The sequence below is a fragment of the Triticum aestivum genome, chromosome 7A, assembly GCF_018294505.1.
Source record: "Triticum aestivum cultivar Chinese Spring chromosome 7A, IWGSC CS RefSeq v2.1, whole genome shotgun sequence".
Lineage (NCBI taxonomy): Eukaryota > Viridiplantae > Streptophyta > Magnoliopsida > Poales > Poaceae > Triticum > Triticum aestivum.
Window position 1 is genome coordinate 303313168 of NC_057812.1, and position 20682 is coordinate 303333849.

The following is a 20682-nucleotide window of genomic DNA, read 5'->3' on the forward strand; positions in this document are numbered from 1 at the left end:
CTCCGGTGGTTTTAATTCAAGCTTTCTCGATCATGTCCTTTCCTCGGTTCAAATGCTTTATCATGCCGGTGCACCTCTTAATATTTCACTTCATGCTATTTTTTTGTTCTGGAGTGCTGAAGATATCTCAGAAGGCTCATCTTTTCATTCAAGTTCCGTTCAACCTATTTCGAGTTTGTTATCTCTTTCAAGCCATTTAAATCAACCGGTGCAATCTCTCTTTCAAGTAATCGTTCAACGGTGTATCTCTTGAGTGGGCCCTAACCCACAGGTCTTTTCCCAGGATCTTACCTGACTCTTCTAATTTTCCCAGAGCTATCCTCAAATTTTCTCAAAGTTTGACGTAAGAGTGATTTATCATTAGTCAAATGTCTTTCCCTAAGATCTCTCAAAATTCTTTCATCGTTGGCTCAACCTCTTCGCTTTTGATTCTCCCAAAGGGTCTAAACAATTCTCAGTGGTGGTTCTCATCATAATTCTGAATAATTATTTTTGATTGTCAGTAATTCTTTTCCTACCCATCTAGAGCAATTCAGAAGTCTTTTCAGTTTGATTCTCCGAAGCCCGTCATCTCAGAATTATTCTTTCCAGCTTTCAGCTCTCGTTCTCCAATCTTACCGGTGCATCATTCAAGTATACTCTAGTGAGTTCATGATCTCTTCGTTCTCATGTATCTAAATTCTCTCAAGTATCTTCATTTGCTTTATAATTCTTACGGTGGTTCGTTCAAGAGTTCTCTTTCTTGGTTATTATATCAATTTATTCGTTGTTTCAATCCTACCGGTGGTTCGTTGAAGTCTTTTCTCAAGTTTGCGCTATATCTATCTTAATCCTTCCTACGAGAATAAGTAGTATGCCAAATCCGTTGCTTGTCATCAATTTAAATTCGTGAAGGATAAGCATAATGTAATTCTTATTCTTGTTTCATCGAGTAAATTCAATTCCTTATTCCGGAGGTTCATCAAAATTGTCGGTTTCAATTGTTCATCTTTTCTTTTCCGAAGTTCCAAGCTCTTTCAATTATATCATTTCAAAGCTCTATTTAATCAATGGAAGGATTCATCTTATTCTTTTCAAGTTTCTTTTCTTGCGACCTTCTTTTATCTATCCGGAGTTCTTCGAGAGTTTCTTCATGGTGGTTCGTCAAGGATTACTTTCATTCTTCATTTGTCCTCAAGATTATCTCTCGAAGTTATGATCCGCCAAGCTATACTCTAAAATAAACATGGTGCTCAACACATGTTTTGTTTTGAGGAGTTCAAGCATTCTTCTTCTTGCATTCCAAAGTGCAATTCTTTCTACCTTATCTTTTGAGATGGTGTTATGTCACTCTTGACAATTTCCCTTCGTGTGTCATGATTCAATAGTTGTCAAGAATGAGATAGCTAAACACATCAATTTCTTCGAGCATGAGCTCTTCTCAATCCATCAATCTCTTCATTGGAGTTATCTTGTGTCATATTTCACCTAAAGCCTTCCCTAAGGAATGTTGCTATTGTGGCGCTTATCAATAATCCAAGTTTCCTCCTATTCTCACGATGAAAGAAGTTTTCATCTCTTTGTTGATCTCAAGCAAGCAATTGATTTTCGTTAGTGGCAGAATTTCACCTCATAATTTTGAGAAGCTTTCCATAAGCCCACTACAAGCTTATTCGTTTTGTTGTTGGTTCTCTAACAACTCCATTATAACCTTCTTGGAAGGGTGTTTTCCAAGCTCATTGGTGGAAGAAGTTGTCATTTTCTTCTTAATTCTTTCCTTTCCAACGACCCAACTTCTATTCTTTCGTTCAGGAGGCATTGTGATGTTGATCTCTTCACTCATCATCTGGTATTGTGAAGATCATGTTCTTCCTTTTGCTTATCCATTAAACCGGAGTGTCGTGTCCTTCATTCAAGTTCTCTCATCTTATCAAGTTTTACCTCCTTTCTCAACTGGAGTGCTGTCTGAAATCGTTCTTACCCCTTGTGCCATTCTTTCTATAGTTCCGGAGGCAGTGTGTTGTTGATGTCATCAAGTATCTTCTCATCTTGTCAAGCTCATGTTCAATTCCGTCCATTTACAGCCGGAGTGCTGTCTTCTTTCTTTTGTTCTCATTCCTTGCTTATTCTGTTTCAACCGGAGTGGTTACATGTCCTTCCTTGTCGCTGGAGTTCTTCATTCATGTCTTTCAACCTACAAGGTTCTAGTAAGGTTCCTTGTTCCTCTTTTCTATCAGAGTGTTTTTAACTTCGTTCATCTCCGTTGTGTTCTTTTCTTGAAATTTTTTAACCTCTCAAGGTTCTTTGGTTTCACTCGTTTGTCAAAGAAGCGACTTTGTTTTTCTCTTCCTCTTCCGTTTCTCTCCGGTGCCATCCTAGATCTCGGGACGAGGTCCTCTCATAGTGGTGGAGTGTTGTGACGCCCCGAGTCCATCGCGCCAGGTGTCTTCCAGTTATTCGCTGTTGTTGCCATATCATTCGCTTGCGTGTTGCCTCTTGTCATGTCATCATGTGCATTGCATCATCTTGTTTTCAAAACTTGCATTGGTCCGGGTTCTCCCTGTTCTCTCCGTTGTCCGTTCTGAGCCCAACCACACTTGCACGCGCCCGCGGCATGTCCAAAATATTTTTTTATAAGTGGCTGGGAAATGTTCTCGGAATGGGATGAGAGTTGGCGTGCGGTCTTGTTGTGTTGTAGGTAGACCGACTGCCAAGTTTCATCGCATTCGGAGCTTGTTTGATAGCCCAGCCGTTAAACTATAGCGGCATTATAGTCGGTCAAACGTCGGACGTTTTCGGTCTCTAAAAACTGTTGCCGGGTTTTCCCTCTCTTTCCTCCCTAGACCGTCTACACAGTCCACTACCTACCGCCAGGCCCAACCTAACCTCTCTCGTCAGCCCGCGACCCTCCTCGCGCGCGTGTCCAGAAGCTGTTCCGGACCCGACCCGGGCAGTCGTCACCGTTGGATTCAGATCATTCCCAAACATCTCTAAAACATCTCCGTTTCTTATTTAGATTTTCCTTCCCTATCTATTCTCGACCGTCGGATTTTGATCGGATCATCCAACTCCCCTCTTTTCCCATATATATGTACACCCTAGTCCATCTTTGGACCAAAACCCTAAAATCTAGGGATCTTCTCCCATCCACTCGCCGCCGCCACTCCACCGAATCCACATCGGGATCCCACCTGCCCAAACCACCACCGCCATCTTCCCTTGTTTTCAGCGCCACCCAATCAGCAGCAATGCCCGAGCGCTCCTCTCCACACTGGTATCCCCATCCCGAACCTCATCGTCGCCACACACCCTCCCTTGATCCATCACCTGGGGCCGTTTCCCCACTGGACGAACACCAGGCCAGCCACGCGCCCCCTCTCCTTCATCTCACTCCTCTACTCATCTCTCTCTCTCTCTCTCCCGGAGCTCTCAAATCCCCTCCTCTGCTTCTTATCGCAGGAACCGGACGTAGTAGTCCCTCGCCTCGCCGCCCCTGTGCCTCAAGTCCCTCGCGCCGGTGCCGCGACGTCCTGATGAAGCCGCAGCTCTGCCCCCTGTTGAACTGTGAACAAGCACACCGACCCCGCGTTGACTCGAGCCACCCCACCCGAGGCCTGCTGCTCGAGCCGGCCATCTCCAGCGACCGCGCCAAGCTGCGCCGTCACCTGCCGGAGTCCCTGTTGCCGTCATCTTCATCTGTTCCTGACGAGCTCCAGTTTCCTCTCGAGCGCCAGTCCCTGCCCCGATCCGCTTCCCGTTGACCAGAACGAGCGAGAGGCACTCGCTCGCTTTGCCTCGGGCCAGCTTCAGATCCGGCTCAGCTTCTACAGGCCCGAGGTGATGAGCACCTCAGTCCTCTTTGGTGCAGCCCAATTTACAGTTTCGGCCCGTTAGTATTTTTTCTGCTAGGACGATTTTTCCAAATATCCAACGAATTACAGTTTTACAGAAAAGTCCCTCTAGATCATGCATATAATAACTCATAAACCGTGCATCGGATTAAAATGTTTTAAATATGTAAAATGCTTAGAATTTCATCTAATTTCATAATATCCAACTTTCATGCATGTTTAAAATGTTTAAATTGATGTTTGTTTTAATTTGCTTAAATAACATGCTAAAATGCTTTAATTCATAACTAAATAACCGTAGCTCCGAACTCAACAAACTTTATATGTAAATGGGGTGGAATAATGCCTAGTTTAACATGGTGGCATCACTTTGCATGTTTAATAACTCTATATGGTTTAGGGAAGAATAGTACCAAATCTATAATATGCACATGAGGATTTTTCGGACTTGTTGCTTGTTGATCTGGCCTGATTTAAACTTGCCTAGATAGGTAGTTTTATTATGCTTCATCTATTGCCATGTTTAACAACATTTAATATTGTTGGGTACATAAACGAGAGAGAACTAAATAATTGATGTGGTGTTCTGTCAATATGCAACCCGTTGCATATTGAGCTCCACTTAACTTGTAGTATTGTTTGTGCACTTTGCCATGCCATGCATAATTAAACCAGACATGCATCATACTTGGTTGTGCATCATGCCATGTTTATGTGGTGGTTGTTTACTATGTTGTTTGCTTCTTTCCGGTGTTGCCTCTTCGGGTTAGTTCCGATAACGTCACGTTTGTGAGGATCCGTTCGACTACGTCCGTTTGTCTTCTTCATGGACTCATTCTTCTTCCTTGCGGGATCTCAGGCAAGATGACCATACCCTCGAAATCACTTCTATCTTTGTTTGCTACTTGTTCGCTCTATTGCTATGTTGCGATACCTACCACTTGCGATATCATGCCTCCCATATTGCCATGTCAAGCCTCTAACCCGCCTTTCCTAGCAAACTATTGTTTGGCTATGTTACCGCTTTGCTCAGCCCCTCTTATAGCGTTGCTAGTTGCAGGTGAAGTTGAAGTTTGTTCCATGTTGGAACATGGTTATTGTTGGGATATCACAATATCTCTTATTTAATTAATGCATCTATATACCTGGTAAAGGGTGGAAGGCTCGGCCTTATGCCTGGTGTTTTGTTCCACTCTTGCCGCCCTAGTTTCCATCATACCGGTGTTATGTTCCTTGATTTTGCGTTCCTTACATGGTTGGATGTTATGGGGACCCTTGACAGTTTGCTTTGAATAAAACTCCTCCAGCAAGGCGCAACCTTGGTTTTACCATTTGCCTCACCACCACCTACTTTTCCCTTGGGAGTCACGCTCCTGAGGGTCATCTTTATTTTAACCCCCCGAGCCAGTGCTTGTCTAAGTGTTGGTCCGAACTGAGCCGCCTGTGGGGCCACCTCGGGGAAACTCGAGGTCTGGTTTTACTCGTAGCTTGTCTCATTCGGTGTTGCCCTAAGAACGAGATATGTGCAGCTCCAATCGGGATGTCGGCACATCGGGCGGTCTTGCTGGTCTTGTTTTACCATTTTCGAAATGTCTTGTAACCGGGATTCCGAGACTTACGGGTCTTCCTGGGAGAAGGAATATCCTTCGTTGACCGTGAGAGCTTGTGATGGGCTAAGTTGGAACACTCCTGCAGGGTTTCAACTTTTGAAAGCGAATTTCTTAATGCCTGGTTGTAGAGAACTTGAAACTTAACTTAATTAAAATGCATCAACCACGTGTGTAGCCGTGATGGTCTCTTCTCGGCAGAGTCCGGGAAGTGAACACGGTTCTTGTGTTATGCTTGAACATAAGTAGCTTCAGGATCACTTCTTGATCACTATTAGCTTCTCGACCGTTGCATTGCTTCTCTTCTCACTCTTATTTGCGTAAGTTAGCCACCATATATGCTTAGTGCTTGCTGCAGCTCCACCTCACTACCCCTTTCCTACCCATAAGCTTAAATAGTCTTGATCTCGTGGGTGTGAGATTGCTGAGTCCTCGCGGCTCACAGATACTTCCAAACAGTTGATGGTGCTGATGATACCAGTGCAGGTGACGCAACCCAGCTCAAGTGGGAGCTCGATGAAGATCTTGATCGTTGTTTTGTTTCGTTTCCTGTTGATCCGTAGTGGAGCCCAGTTGGGATGATCGGGGATCTAGCATTTGGGGTTTTCTTCTTTTATTTTGGTTCCGTAGTCGGACCTTGACTGTATTCTGGATGATGTATGTTTATCTTGTATTTGTGTGAAGTGGCGATTGTAAGCCAACTCTTTATCCCTTTCTATTCAGTACATGGGATTGTGTGAAGATTACCCCTCTTGCGACAAACCTACCATGCGTCTATGCCTCTAAGTCATGCACCGACACGTGGGAGATATAACCACATTATGGGTGTTACAACTTCCTCTAGCCTCCACATGCTACTGTTCGTCCACTGTCAACTTCCTTCAGCCTCCACCAGCTACTATTCATCCACGGGCTACTGGTCATCCAACCTCCATCGGCTACTAGTCAACCAGCCCTCCACGGGGGCCCTGTTAACCGAACCTCCATCGGTTACTATTCAACCAGCCCTCCACGGGGTCCTGTTCATCCACCCCCAACCGGCTCGGGTGTGTGGCGGCCTCCTCGATCGGGGTCCTGTTCATCCAGTGGCAAGGGCCTCTACTAGCACGAGGTCCTATTCATCCAACCCCAACAACGGTCACTATTCATCAAGAGGCAGCAGGTTCGATCGGCTTCAGTTAGCACCAGTAGCGAAGGAATCGCTTGGTTTAGTTAACATCCAAGGGATCAATCGCTCGGGTTCAATAACGTAGCTAGGGAAATCACTCGGGTTCAGTAAGAGAACGCCTCGCTCGGGTTCCATTAGAGCCCAATGCCTTGCACACATGCACGTACGTGTACGAGAGAAATGCGCAAACCTCCGTGCGTCACTCAGCCCCGACCACCCGCCGTAACCGGGAACTCCCTGATATTTTCGTCGCCCTCGCTTCTACCATGATTTTTTTATGTCATGGACGGCCCAAAGAATGTCATGCAGGCGCGTCCCCGGCCCACCCAGGACGAAAAGCCCATTTTTTGTCATGATTTTTTGTCATAGAAGTAGGAGCCCACCACATCTACGATGATACATTGTTTTGTCACAATTATCGTAATAGAAGTGTCATAAGCATGACAGGAAAAAAATCGTTTGGCCCATAATGTCACGGATGTGTCTTTTTTGGTAGTGCATTCTCGAGCTATCTAGTCCCTTGTCAAACTTTGCGATGAACCTGTAAGTTGTCGTTATGATCACCGTGTTACAGGTGACGTTTGAGCAACCCCAAAGCTCGTCGTACAGTAAGAAGTCAATACGATACTCTCATGGTCTGAGGAGCAAAATCCCATGTTAACACTTCATGCAATTACAATTGATTACAAACGATATTACCCAATTCATAACAAACAAGTTTGGGTCGATTCAATATGATCATTCTTCCAACGTCATAATCTCAATGTTGTTTTAGGACTATTGTTACACTCAATGATATCCTAAGATCCGGAAAACGTGATTACCAACAACACTTTAGCTAGTCTTAGAGGCGAGACTAGGAACCTTTATTTTATCCATTTATCATTTCACATATGCATACGAGTTTCCACTAAATCGCATATTCTAGGATCATAGTAGTTATAGCACAAAATATTAACACTTAACTATGAATATGGAAATATAATATACAATATTATTGCCTCTAGGGTAGATTTCCACCAGTCTCCAATTTGCACTAGAGTCAACAATCTAGTTAGCATTTTTAACTTTTACACCAATCGCAATCTGGTGTAAGTCCATGCTTTGCTTCTAGTATAGACTTCGTCCTATCGAATCTGACAACTTCAGATCCGTGTGTATCTTTTGCATATGTATGCATCTATCTTGTTTTCACATGAATTCATAATTATGTGAAACAAACTTAGTATATATTGAATCACTGGAAATACCTTTGATTCCTTAGATTGAGCTATAGAACCATATTTGAGAATAGTGTTCTATTTGCACAATCATCTAGAAACCATACCAATGTCATAAATGAACCTTTTATTCATCACCCTCTATTGTTGCTTCTAAAGCAACAATATACTCAACCTTCTGTTATAGAATTCACCACAATAACTTTCTTCGACCAGTTCCAACTTAATGTGACACCATAAATCATTTATTTGAAATCGAAATTCGCTTGGAGCACCGATTGAAGATTTTTGTCGATCTACCACTTACATCAAGCATGTATTGATGTAACTCCTTACAACGATGTCTTCATTTTCTCTGTATGTGAGAAACATGTCATTCATACTCAACGACATTTTCACTGTTTGTCGTATGATCAACAATTTGGCCATTCCAGTAACTTTACTCACAACTTACTTGGAGTACTGGACATATCTGGTTATTTGCATACCATGGAATTAACATAAGTGTGATTGAAATCATGTATTTCACTCATTAGTATTTCAATATACCTATTCTTTCTAAGAGTTCCTTCCATGTGACTTTGACAAGAAACTCTTCTTGACATTTTTCATACTAAACTTCTTTAGCATTTTGTCAATATGTATTCTGGCTAAGCCTGATTAGACACTACTATCTCCTTAGATTATTGTGTCTACTACAAGGACTAAATTACAAAAGTACTTTACTCAAAAACTATTTTCAATAAAATCTTAAATTGTGTCAAGAAATTTACATAATTTCCCATCAACATTGTGTCATGAACACATAGTGTTTAGAAATGTTACCATGCACGTACTTTCTTGTAAATACAAGCATCTTTGTTTCTATTGATGAAATAATATTATACGATCAATTCATCAAAACAAAGGTTCGAACTCCACTATGATGGCTTCTGATCATTGCTGGATCTCTTGAAGTTTGCACACTTACTAGCATCCTCTGGATCAAGAAAATTACCTTTGATTGTATCAAATATACAACCTTGGTACTATTTCCATCTCATGGGAATCATTTTAGCATCCATCTGTTATATCTCATAATGTAAATATTTAGTAATTGCTAGTTTAATCCGAACTGAATTTAAGTATTATTATGATGAAACAATCTTGTCATAATCAATCCCTTTATCTTGTCATAAACTATTTGTAGCAAGTCAAGCATTATAAAACATATTTATCTTTGTCAATCTATAGATCCATCACTACGCTTTATACTTTAAGTCTTTCAGAGGGTCCATCAAGCTCTGAACTTGAATTAAGTGTATGCATACTATTTCAGATTATTTTGGCATACATCCAATTCCGGAGTCAGGGCCCATCAATGCTTCTCTATGTATTATAGGTTCATTGTTTGTTTCAACAATATTCCATCCGCACACCCTAAAGGACTATACAAATTTTTCCAACCTATATAGTTGAGTTGCACGCGACCAAAGTCTTTATAGAGGCTTTTGTATTAGTCGCGGTAAGAAATTTTAGAACCACTTCTAGCATTCCTTTTGTTTGACCTGATCACGAAGATTCTGTAATCTCGTCGAATTGCACTATCCTCCCACTTACTCTTTTGCAGAAAATATTTTCTTCGAAATTTGTGCACTCTGTGAAAAAATACTTTGCCTCAGCGTAGCGATAGATGAATGCCCAACCATTTGGGACAACCTACAAAGTAGTACTTGTTTGAACAAATTTGATGGCGCTCTCTTCAGTGTAAAAGCCATAGTCTCTAAAGCATGACATTAAAACTGTTTTAGCTGAACAATCAATGTCATCTCTAATCTCACCATGTCATACATAGCTTGATTACATCTACTCAAAACACTATACTCTTAGTAGTGTTTCTAGGAGGTGCAAGCTACAAAATTCTTTTATAACTCATCACACATTCGCTAAATTTGTAACTCAAATATTCTTTTCTGCAATCCAATTGTAGAAACATTGTTACAATAACTTCTACTTCATTATGAAAATCTTTTGAAACATTTCGAAAGATCCAGATTTATGTCTCATTTTGTAACTATAAATATCTACTTGAGTCATCCTTGGAGATAGATAAATCCACTGCTTGCAACAACACATTTTGGACTACGTACATCAATATGCATATTTACAATTTATTTTGTTGCTCGTTCTCATGGCCTGTGAATGGTATTTTTAGTTTACTTCACTATTTGGACGAAAACTTGCAAGTGTCAGATGATTCGTAATCATATGACTCCAAAATCCATCGCTATGGAATTTCTCCATGCGAGTTTCTCCAATGTGACTAAATGAAGTGCCACACATATGTGGTATTCTTTTAGTCTTACGACATTTAGCGTCAGTGTTATGGATGTTCAATTTTATCATCAATATTCATAACTTAAATCCTATTCACAATAGGAGTGTGGCCTTTTTGTTCATTACATCAAACAACTATTGTTATCTTATGAACAACCTCCTTGCAACTTCTATGCAATGGGCTAGAGTGTACAAAACTCTAAAATGAATTATGATAATAAATTCAGAGGTAATATGTTGATGAAAAAGAATCATAACTAGTACAAAATTGTCAACACATATTTTAAGCTTATTAATTTGTTGGTCATTAGGTCGTAGTAATTCTTGCATTGATTTGCAACAGCATGAAATCAAGTCAATATCCTTGTGATTAAATTTTAACCACAATTCCCGAAGAATTTAGTGCTTAACAATTTAATCATGATTCTCAAGAATCACACTTTACTTGGCCAACTTTCTCCACATCTTATGACTTGTATGACATTCATGCCTGAGCTGGAAATTCTAGTTTTCTTTTCCTTCCGCCTATAAACTTCTTATAATTTTACTTCCAATATTTCTCCCACTCAACAGAAGAATCATTTAACATTTTAAGAGTAGCGCGAGCCCCGAACTTCCCTAGGTATGTAAGTCTCAATACATCCTTTGGTTTTGTTCTTTCTTTTTAAGTTCTCGCCATCCACTCATGACTGTCGTTCTTCTAGGTCTTACGCATTTCAGTCTTAAACATAGTTGAACACTTCACTAGATCTTGCAAACAAAACACTTATTTAGATATCACATATCTTTTAATCTTTGTTTGCTTTTGAAAACAATTTTCAGATCCAAGAATATCACATAACTATCCCAAACATTTTGATGTTCGGGTTTCTCGCAAGCAAATTATAATGTAATTCTAGCTTTTGGATCGAAGGACATGAGTCTCATCGTCCATAGCATCGGCAAGAGAGTATTATAAGTATGAAGTAGGATAAAAATCTTTCTTGGCACTTTCAGAGGACGACCCTCTCAATCATAAAGATTCAACCAGATAAATAATAGCTACTTCCTCCTTTTCGGTTTGTAGGGCTTAAATCTGAAATCTCATCAACCAAGGTAGATGATGAGTGGAGGAATGTATCTTGTAGTTTACAAAATTACTCGAACTTTAATCTGCATTAATTACAATGTATGCATGGATGGCCCCTAAATGAGTAGGAATGGTTACATGCATTGGTTGGTTTCTTTTAATCCTTGCATGTAGCAATTTAATGCACCTTGGAAGGTGAACATGTGGTGGAAAGAAGTGAAAATGAGACTTATAATATGAGAAAACCAAGAAAATGAGATAATCCCAATAAACCAGAAAGGAGGGAGTAATCAATTTCAACAAAAAAGGTGGAACTGTGAGCCATAATTCTACAACTATAATGCAAACTACATAGACATTGTTCATAATTAATTTGCACTAGTGATTAACCTTAATTAGTACATAAATGTGCTCCCACTCAAATCAATATCTCTCATAATTGATAGTGAGTGATTCAAGATCCTAATCTAGTCTTCATTCATTGATCTGGACATCACTGATGACGAGAATTTTGACCGGTAGGCAAACTATTGCCGATCATATCTCCATATGACTCTTGTTCATCTTTCGATGCTTTGTGCTCCGAGCTCGGAAAGATTCTTCTAGAACTTCAAGACAACCGATTATTATCTACTTGCTCGGTCTGACTTGCCCGTCTTACACTCACATCCCGTTTGCACTCATGTGGACATGACGCACTCTGAAATGCTACGTGTTATACACGATTGCAACACTAGGAAGAGCAACTTTTAACTTGATACTTATTGTGAGAGATCACCCTAATAATTTAAACCGCGCAATCGAAGGGTGCAAACAACAAAGGCATAAACATCTCAGGCAATTCATAAAATCATGATATGGTATAGTCCTGGTCATCGGGAGTCCTCCATGATCATCTTCAATCTTCTGCTGAAGTGTCGTGACGGCCAATATTAGTTGTCGTGGCAACCATTTCAAAAACGTTGCTGTGACGGCAATTTTAGGAAATGTTACTGAGGGAGTCCTGGATTAGGGGGTCTCCGGACAGCCGGACTACATCCTTTGGCCGGACTGTTGGACTATGAAGATACGAGATTGAAGACTTCGTCCCGTGTCTGGATGGGACTCTACTTGGCGTAGAAGGCAATCTAGGAAATACAGATATGTATATCCCCTCCTTTGTAACCGACCTTGTGTAACCCTAGCCCCTTTCGATGTTTATATAAACCGGAGGGTTTTAGTCCGTAGGACAACATACAATCACACCATAGGCTAGCTTCTAGGGTTTAGCCTCTCCGATCTCGTGGTAGATCAACTCTTGTACTGCTCATATTATCGAGAATAATCAAGCAGGACGTAGGGTTTTACCTCCATCAAGAGGGCCCGAACCTGGGTAAAACATCGTGTCCCTACCTCCTGTTACCATCCGCCTTAGACGCACAGTTCGGGACCCCCTACCCGAGATCCACCGGTTTTGACACCGACATTGGTGCTTTCATTGAGAGTTCCTCTGTGTCATCATCATTAGGCTTGATGGCTCCTTCAATCATCGATAGCGATGCAGTCCAGGGTGAGACTGTTCTCCCCGGACAGATCTTTGTATTCGGCGGCTTCGCACTGCGGGCCAACTCGCTTGGCCATCTGGAGCATATCGAGAGTTACGCCCCTAGACACCAGGTCGGGTTTGAAAGCTTAAATTACACGGCCGATATCCGCGGCGATTTGATCTTCGACGGATTCGAGCCCCTGCCTAGTGCGCCACACGGTCACGATGAGCAGGATTTAGCTCGGCCATCGAATAGTGTTCAGGAGATCGCGTCAGCAACCACTCTGATCCTCAATTTGGAGCCAGTTGCACCATCCATGGACGGGTGGATAGACCCCTCCACGGAGGCCATATCCTGAACGGCGATCGAGCCGAGTATCGACCTTACTCCTCATGGGAGCCATGATGCCGAACTACCGGATTCTTCCCCGGCCACGGACTCCGAACCGCCTGCGCCCGTGCCTATCGAATCCGATTGGGCGCCGATCATGGAGTTTACCTCCGCGGATATTTTTCAGCACTCGCCCTTCGGCGACATACTGAACTCATTAAGGTCTCTCTCCTTGTCAGGAGACTCCAGGACGAACTATGTCCGGCAGGATTGGGATGCGGATGGCAAAGAAATTCGCCGCCCACCCACCACCCACTTAGTAGCCACTGTCGACGACTTAACCGGCATGCTCGACTTCGACTCCGAGGACATCGACGGTATGGACGACGATGCGGGAGATGAAGAGGAACCACTACCCACAGGGCACTGGACAGCCACCTCATCATATGACATATATATGGTGGACACACCCAAAGAAGGCAATGGCGACGGGACAGCAGAGGATGACCCCTCCAAGAAGCAACCCAAGCGCCGACATCAGCGGCGCCGCTCTAAGTCTCGCCAAAGCAAAAGCGGTGACACCGACACAGGAGATAATAGCGCTCCGGACAGTGCCGAAGACGACAACAATCCCCTCCAGTAAGATTTAGGGTAGGAGGATGGAGGAGCCAGCCCTCCCGAGAGAGCGGCAGATGGAGAAGCGGAGGATGATAATTACATGCCTCCCTCCGAAGACGAGGCAAGCCTTGACGATGACGAATTCGTCATGCCTGAGGATCCTGTCGAACAAGAGCGCTTCAAGCGCCAGCTTATAGCCACGGCAAATAGCCTTAAGAAAAAGCAACAGTAGCTTCAAGCTAATCAAGATTTGCTAGCTGATAGATGGACTGAAGTCCTTGCGGCCGAGGAATATAAACTTGAACGCCCCTCCAAGAGTTACCCAAAGCACAGGTTGCTACCCCGACTAGAGGATGAAGCACCAAAACCTACATCTCCAGCGTATGACGCGGCTGATCGGCCACCTCGTGGCCGTGACAAAGAGGCATTCCAGCCAAAAGTTTAGCCCGCACCCCGACGCCACTCAAATAAAAATGTCAAGACATGGGGAAATACGCCAGACCTGTGAGACGTATTGGAGGTCAAAGCAAAACACGCAAGATCGATCTACGAATCGCGAGGGCGTGCCACTATGCGAGACGATAACCATCACACCGGATACAGTAAAAGTAAGTCCGGCCGGGCCGAACACAGCGGACAAGACTCACTTGAGCTGCGTCGCGATAGAGCCCAGTACAGAGGCGCCGCACACCCCCTATGCTTCACAGACGAAGTAATGGATCATCAAATCCCAGAGGGTTTCAAACCCGTAAATATAGAATCATACGATGGCACAATAGATCCTGTGGTATGGATCGAGGACTTCCTCCTGCACATCCACATGGCCCGCGGTGATGATCTACACGCCATCAAATACCTCCCACTCAAGCTCAAAGGACCAGCTCGGCATTGGCTCAACAGCCTGCCAGCAGAATCCATTGGCTGTTGGGAAGATCTGGAAGCCGCCGATGACTTGAGCCACATATTCAGCAGCCAAAGGAATCAGCCAGGCAATTCTGGACACGGTTCCTAATAAAGAAAAATCAAATCATCGACTGTCCGGATGCAGAGGCCCTAGTAGCATTTAAGCACAACATCTACGATGAGTGGCTCGCCCGGCACCTTGGCCAGGAAAAGCCAAAATCTATGGCAGCCCACTCATGACCCGCTTTTGTGCGGGAGAGGACAGCTGGCTGGCTCACAGTAATAATATATCAAAGAACCATGGTACTTCGGATACCATGGATGGCAATGGTAGGTCACGCTGCAACCAACACAAGCGCCGCATTAACAACGACAATACCGAGGATACGACAGTTAATGCCGGATTCAGAGGCTCTAAACCCGGTCAGCGGAAAAAGCCATTCAAAAGAAGCACTCCGGGCCCGTCCAGTTTGGACCGTATACTCGATCGCTCGTGTCAAATACACGGCACCCCCGACAAGCCAGCCAACCACACCAATAGGGATTGTTGGGTGTTCAAGTAGGCCGGCAAGTTAAATGCCGAAAACAAAGATAAGGGGTCACATAGCGATGACGAGGAGGAGCCCCGGCAGCCGAACATCGGAGGACAGAAGAGGTTCCCCCCACAAGTGCGGACGGTGAACATGATATACGCAACCCACATTCCCAAGAGGGAGCGGAAGCATGCGCTAAGGGACGTATATGCGTTAGAGCCAGTCGCCCCAAAGTTCAACCCATGGTCCTCTTGTCCGATCACCTTCGATCACAGGGACCACCCCACTAGTATCCGTCATGGTGGATTTGCCGCACTGGTCCTAGACCCAATCATTGACGGATTTCACCTCACTCCAGTCCTTATGGATGGCGGCAGCAGCCTGAAACTGCTTTATCAGGACACAGTGCACAAAATGGGTATAGACCCCTCAAGGATCAAACCCACAAAAAACTACCTTCAAAGGCATCGTACCAGGTGTAGAGGCCCATTGCACAGGCTCAGTCACACTGGAAGTGGTCTTCGGATCCCAGGATAACTTCCGAAGCAAGGAGTTAATCTTCTATATAGTCCCGTTCCGCTGTGGCTATCATGCACTGCTCGGGCGAACTGCATTTGCGAGATTCAATGCGGTACCGCATTATGCATATCTCAAGCTCAAGATGCAAGGACCTCGGGGGGTCATCACAGTTAATGGAAACACAGAGCGCTCTCTCCGTACGGAGGAGCACACTGCGGCCCTCGCAGCAGAGGTGCAAAGCAGCCTTTTAAGGCAATCCACCAGTTCGGCGATTAAAGACCCGGACACCTTCAAGCGCGCCCGGAGTAATCGGCAACAAGACTGCCTGGCACGTTCCGAGCTCGCATAGCAATGCGGCCCCCACCCCAGTCCCAGCCAAATGGAGAAATCCGTGCCACGCGTACACAACTACGCATTGAAAATACCATGGGCACAGGTGGGGAGGGGGGCACGACTACGGCACGCCCCAAGACGCGGCTCAACCGCACTAGGGGCTTCCCGCTTTGTTATTTTTCTCTCTTTCAGGACTTTAATCTCTGGAAACCCTGTCCGGTGGTATGATTGCCGGACACATGATGCAGCAACCAAGGAGGCAGAAAGCTACGTCGCAGCATGGAACTCCCAGGTGGTCTCTAACAACGAGTGAAATACCTGCTTTAAATACCATTCCTTAGCTTGCCCTTGGGGGGACATGTCAAATAGTCCTACTTTTTAATTATCGCACTACTGGTATCATTTTGCTTTAACGCACCTTTTTGAATAAACAATGCATAGCGCTAGACTATTATCGCATTCTCTATTCTTCTTATATATATATGTATGTTCATTCATGACATTCAGCACCCGTACACTCTGGTACGGCCAATACGCCAGGGGCTTAAGCGTACCCCATAATACGGCGTGAGAAGTCCGAACACTTTCGACAGTGCGGCACCCCGAACTTATAGCATTATATGCATCAGCTCCGAATCATGTCTTGGGTCAATAGTTGGGTTTGCCCGACTCCCATGTTTTGGTACCTTACGTTCCGCTATATCGGCTAAGGTAGCACTGGGAGAACTACTGCGATTGTGCCCCGGTTCAGCTAGGCTAAGCACCTCAGTAGAGAAAGCTAAAACTGACTGTCACGATAAGGCGAGAGACTGGTCGCTCTTCGAGAGGTTTCGAGTCCCTAAAGACTTATGCCTCTTAGAGCGAGGAGTAGGCTTTGTCCGGCTTAAGGCGTGTATAGCGCCCCGAATTCGGCCTTCCGAATACTAGGGGCTTCACCAAAATTTAAAATTATAGAATTCTATGGCTAAGTGAGAGTGATAAAGCATTATAGTCTGATTGCCTTGTTCGTTGTGCTGAGCACCTCCCTCGAAGGACCCAAAAATGGGAAAAAGAGTGCTCAGGTTTATCCCGAACACCCCAGCACTCATGGCATGGGGGCAGAAGCCGACGACTAGCCATCTCTCAGATTTGATAAATAGCCGAATACAAGGTAATATTTTAAATTCAAGCAAGCATTGCATAGCGCATATGAACAAGTTTTCATAATACAGGATCACACGAGCAAGTTTATTCAAAAATTACATCCTTCGCACACTCGTCCGCCACAAGATGGGCACCCTTCAGGACACCCTCATAATACATCTCGGGGTGGCGATGCTCCTTGCCCTACGGCGGCCCCTCCTTCACCAGCTTCTCGGCGTCCATCTTGGCCCAGTGCACCTTTGCACCGGCAAAAGCCCGGCGTGCAACTTCGATGCAGACGGACCGCTTGATGACTTCCAGTCATGGGAAGGCATCCGCAAGCCGCCTCACCAGGCCGAAGTAGCTGTTGGGAAGGGAGTCGCCAGGCCACATCCGGATTATAAAGCCCTTCATGGCCTGTTCGGCCACCTTGTGCAGCTCGACCAGTTGCTTCAGCTGGTCGCTCACAGGCATCGGGTGTTCGATCCTAGTATACTGAGACCAGAACAACTTCTCCGTCAAGCTTCCCTCCTCGGCCTGGTAATATACCGCGGCATCCGACACGCTGCGGGGCAAATCTGCGAATGCTCCTGGAGAGCTCCGGACTCGGGTAAGTAACAAGTAATTCACTTGCACATGCTTGCTTTGCATATTGAATGCCTTACCCTCTACTATCTTCCTCATCGCCTCAATCTCCTGGAGGGCTTTTTGGGCTTCAGCCTTGGCATTCTTCGCACTCTCGAGGGCCGCGGCAAGCTCAGACTCTCGCGTCTTCGAGTCAAGCTCCAAAGCCTCGTGCTTCGTCACGAGAGCCTAGAGCTCTTGTTGCACCTCGCCCACCCGTGCCTCTTGCTTTTCCCGCTCGGTGTGCTCCTGGGCCACTTTGTTTTCGGCCTTGGATAGCGCTTGCTTCAGGGTCGCCACTTCAGTCGTGGCCCCTGGCAAATTCATGATGATCCTGTCATTTCGCAATCACATCTTTTTTGTATATATATATACAAGGTATTACTTACCTTTGTTCTCCTCGAGCTGCCTCTTGGCAAGGCCGAGCTCTTTCTCGGACCCCTCGAGGTCCTGCTTCAGTGCGGCGACCTCCGCAGTCAGTGCGGCAGAGGTCAGCAGCGAAGCCTGCATACGCATATAGACATACTTATATTAGACTCCTGCAGATACTATTTGATCCTCTATTCGGCTTTTCTTTGTGAACACCAAACAGAGCATCAGGGGCTACTGTCCATGCGGTAATATTTTTCCTATATTTTAAATACTTACCTCAAAGCCTGTTAGAAGGCTGGCATAGGCTTCAGTCAGTCCGCTCTTGGCGGACTGAACCTTCTTGTTCACCGCACTCATAATAGTGGGGTGCTCTTCGTCGATGGAAGCACCGCGAAGCGCTCCCAGCAGGTTGTCCGGTGCCTCTGGATGGATAGAGGTCACCGGCACGGGCGTCTTACCCCTTTTGGAAGGGGGCCGCCTGCCCGAGTCTGGAACCACTGGAGGTTCTGGCGCGGTGTTCGGCTGAGAGCCGAACTTGGAGTCCCCGGGAGCCTTGCTCCCTTTGCTACTGGAGTCCGGAAGGTTGCCTTGCTCCCTTTGCTCCTGAAGTCCGGAAGGTCGCCTTGAGGCGCCTCCGGGACTGTCTCCCCCCGGCTCGGGGCCCCTTGAGACAATACCTCGGCATTGTCCGTAGGGCAAGGGGAGGAGGTGGTCCGAAGTGGATCGCTATCCATATCTGACGAGTCCAAGGAACCGTCCGACGAGGATACGTCGATACGGGCTTGGGGCGGTCTGCATAATCATATTCGGCATTAGGAGAAGCAGTCCGACAAAGGTATGCTATGAGTTACTCTGGTATCTGAATACTTATGACTTCGCCAGGGGCTTGGCCCTGAGCAGCCACTCGTCTTCGCCTTCGGCGGCGGTGGTGGAGCAGTCCAGAAGGAGAGTCCTTCCTTTCTTGGACCCTTCAGCCTCCCCAGTTGGGGTGACCTTCCTTTTCTTGTCTCCCCCGGCTGGGGGGGGAGCATCTTCATCTTCCTCCTTGTTTTCGTGGGAGGAGTGCGTCTCGGAGTTATCAGACGATGAGTCCGATACCACCTGGCGCCGGGAAATCTTTCGGGTTCCCTTGGCCTTCTTCTTGGTCTTATCCGGCACCTCATAAGGAGCCGGAGTCCGCATCTCCGTCAGGAGAGCGTCCGCAGTGTCTTCGGACAGAGTGGCCGGACAGTCAATCTGCTCCGATACCTCCACCCAGTCCTATTAAAGGCATGGGAGCTCAGACCCCGCACATGGTTAAGCTATGGGAAATAGATATCCTACCAGATGTACAGAACTTACCGGATTCGCAGGGCGCTTCGTGCTTAGCCCGCGGTCCGCGGTGAGAGAGGGAGGGCCCTCGGCCCCTTGAATAGCACCCTCCAGACGTCTTTGTGCGTCGTGTCTAAGAGCTCGCTTAGAGTCTGGTGCCGGGCCGGGTCGAACTCCCATAAGTTGAAATCCCGTTGTTGACACAGGAGGATCCGGCGGAAGAGCATGACCTGGACTATGTTGACAAGCTTAAGTTTCTTGCTTGTCATGTTTCGGAAACACTTCTGGAGTCCGTCCAGCTCCACCGATGAACCCCAGGACAGGCCCTTCTCCTTCCAGGAAGTGAGCCACGTGGGGATTCCGGATCGAAACTCGGGGGCCGCCACCCAGTTGGTGTCGTGCGGCTCGGTGATGTAGAACCACCCCGATTGCCACCCCTTTACGGTCTCCACGAAGGAGCCCTCGAGCCATGCAACGTTGGGCATTTTTCCCACTATGGCTCCGCCGCATTCCGCTTGTTGGCCGCCTACAACCTTCGGCTTGATATTGAAGGTCTTCAGCCATAGGCCGAAGTGGGGCCGGATGCGGAGGAAAGCCTCACACATGACGATGAACGCCGAGATGTTGAGGATAAAATTCGGGGCCAAATCATGAAAGTCCAGCCCGTAGTAGAATATGAGGCCGCGAACGAATGGATGGAGGGGAAACCCCAATCCGTGAACGAAGTGGGGGAGGAAAACCACCCTTTCGTGAGGTTCCGGGGTAGGGACGACCTGCCCCGCGGCTGGCAGCCGGTGCGCGATGTCCGTGGCTAAGTATCCGGCACCACGTAACTTTTTGATGTGCCCCTCCATGACGGAGGACGCCATCCACTTGCCTCCTGCTCCGGACATGTTTGGAGAGAGTTGAGGAGGAGGATGCGGACTTGGGCGTTGGAGCTCGAGTGCGCGAGAATGGATAAGCAAGGAGGAAGAAGGCGTGGGTAGAAAAAGGTGAGATCTTATCCCTTTATAAGGGAGGACTGAACTATGCGCCCCCACTAGCCTGGTAAAACTCGCTTATCCCGCAAGCGCTGTAATTGATGGCGCGGTTGGGTTACCCACGTCCGTATTGATGAGAATCCCGTAATAAGGGGAACATGATCTCTGCTTTGACAAGACGTGTCAAGAAACCGCCTCACGTTATGTGCGGGGGCTGGTTAAAGAAAAAACGGTTCAAATAATTACTGGGCCGTGGCGTGATGTCATGCTGCCAAAATGTGTCAGCAGATTAGATTTGTGG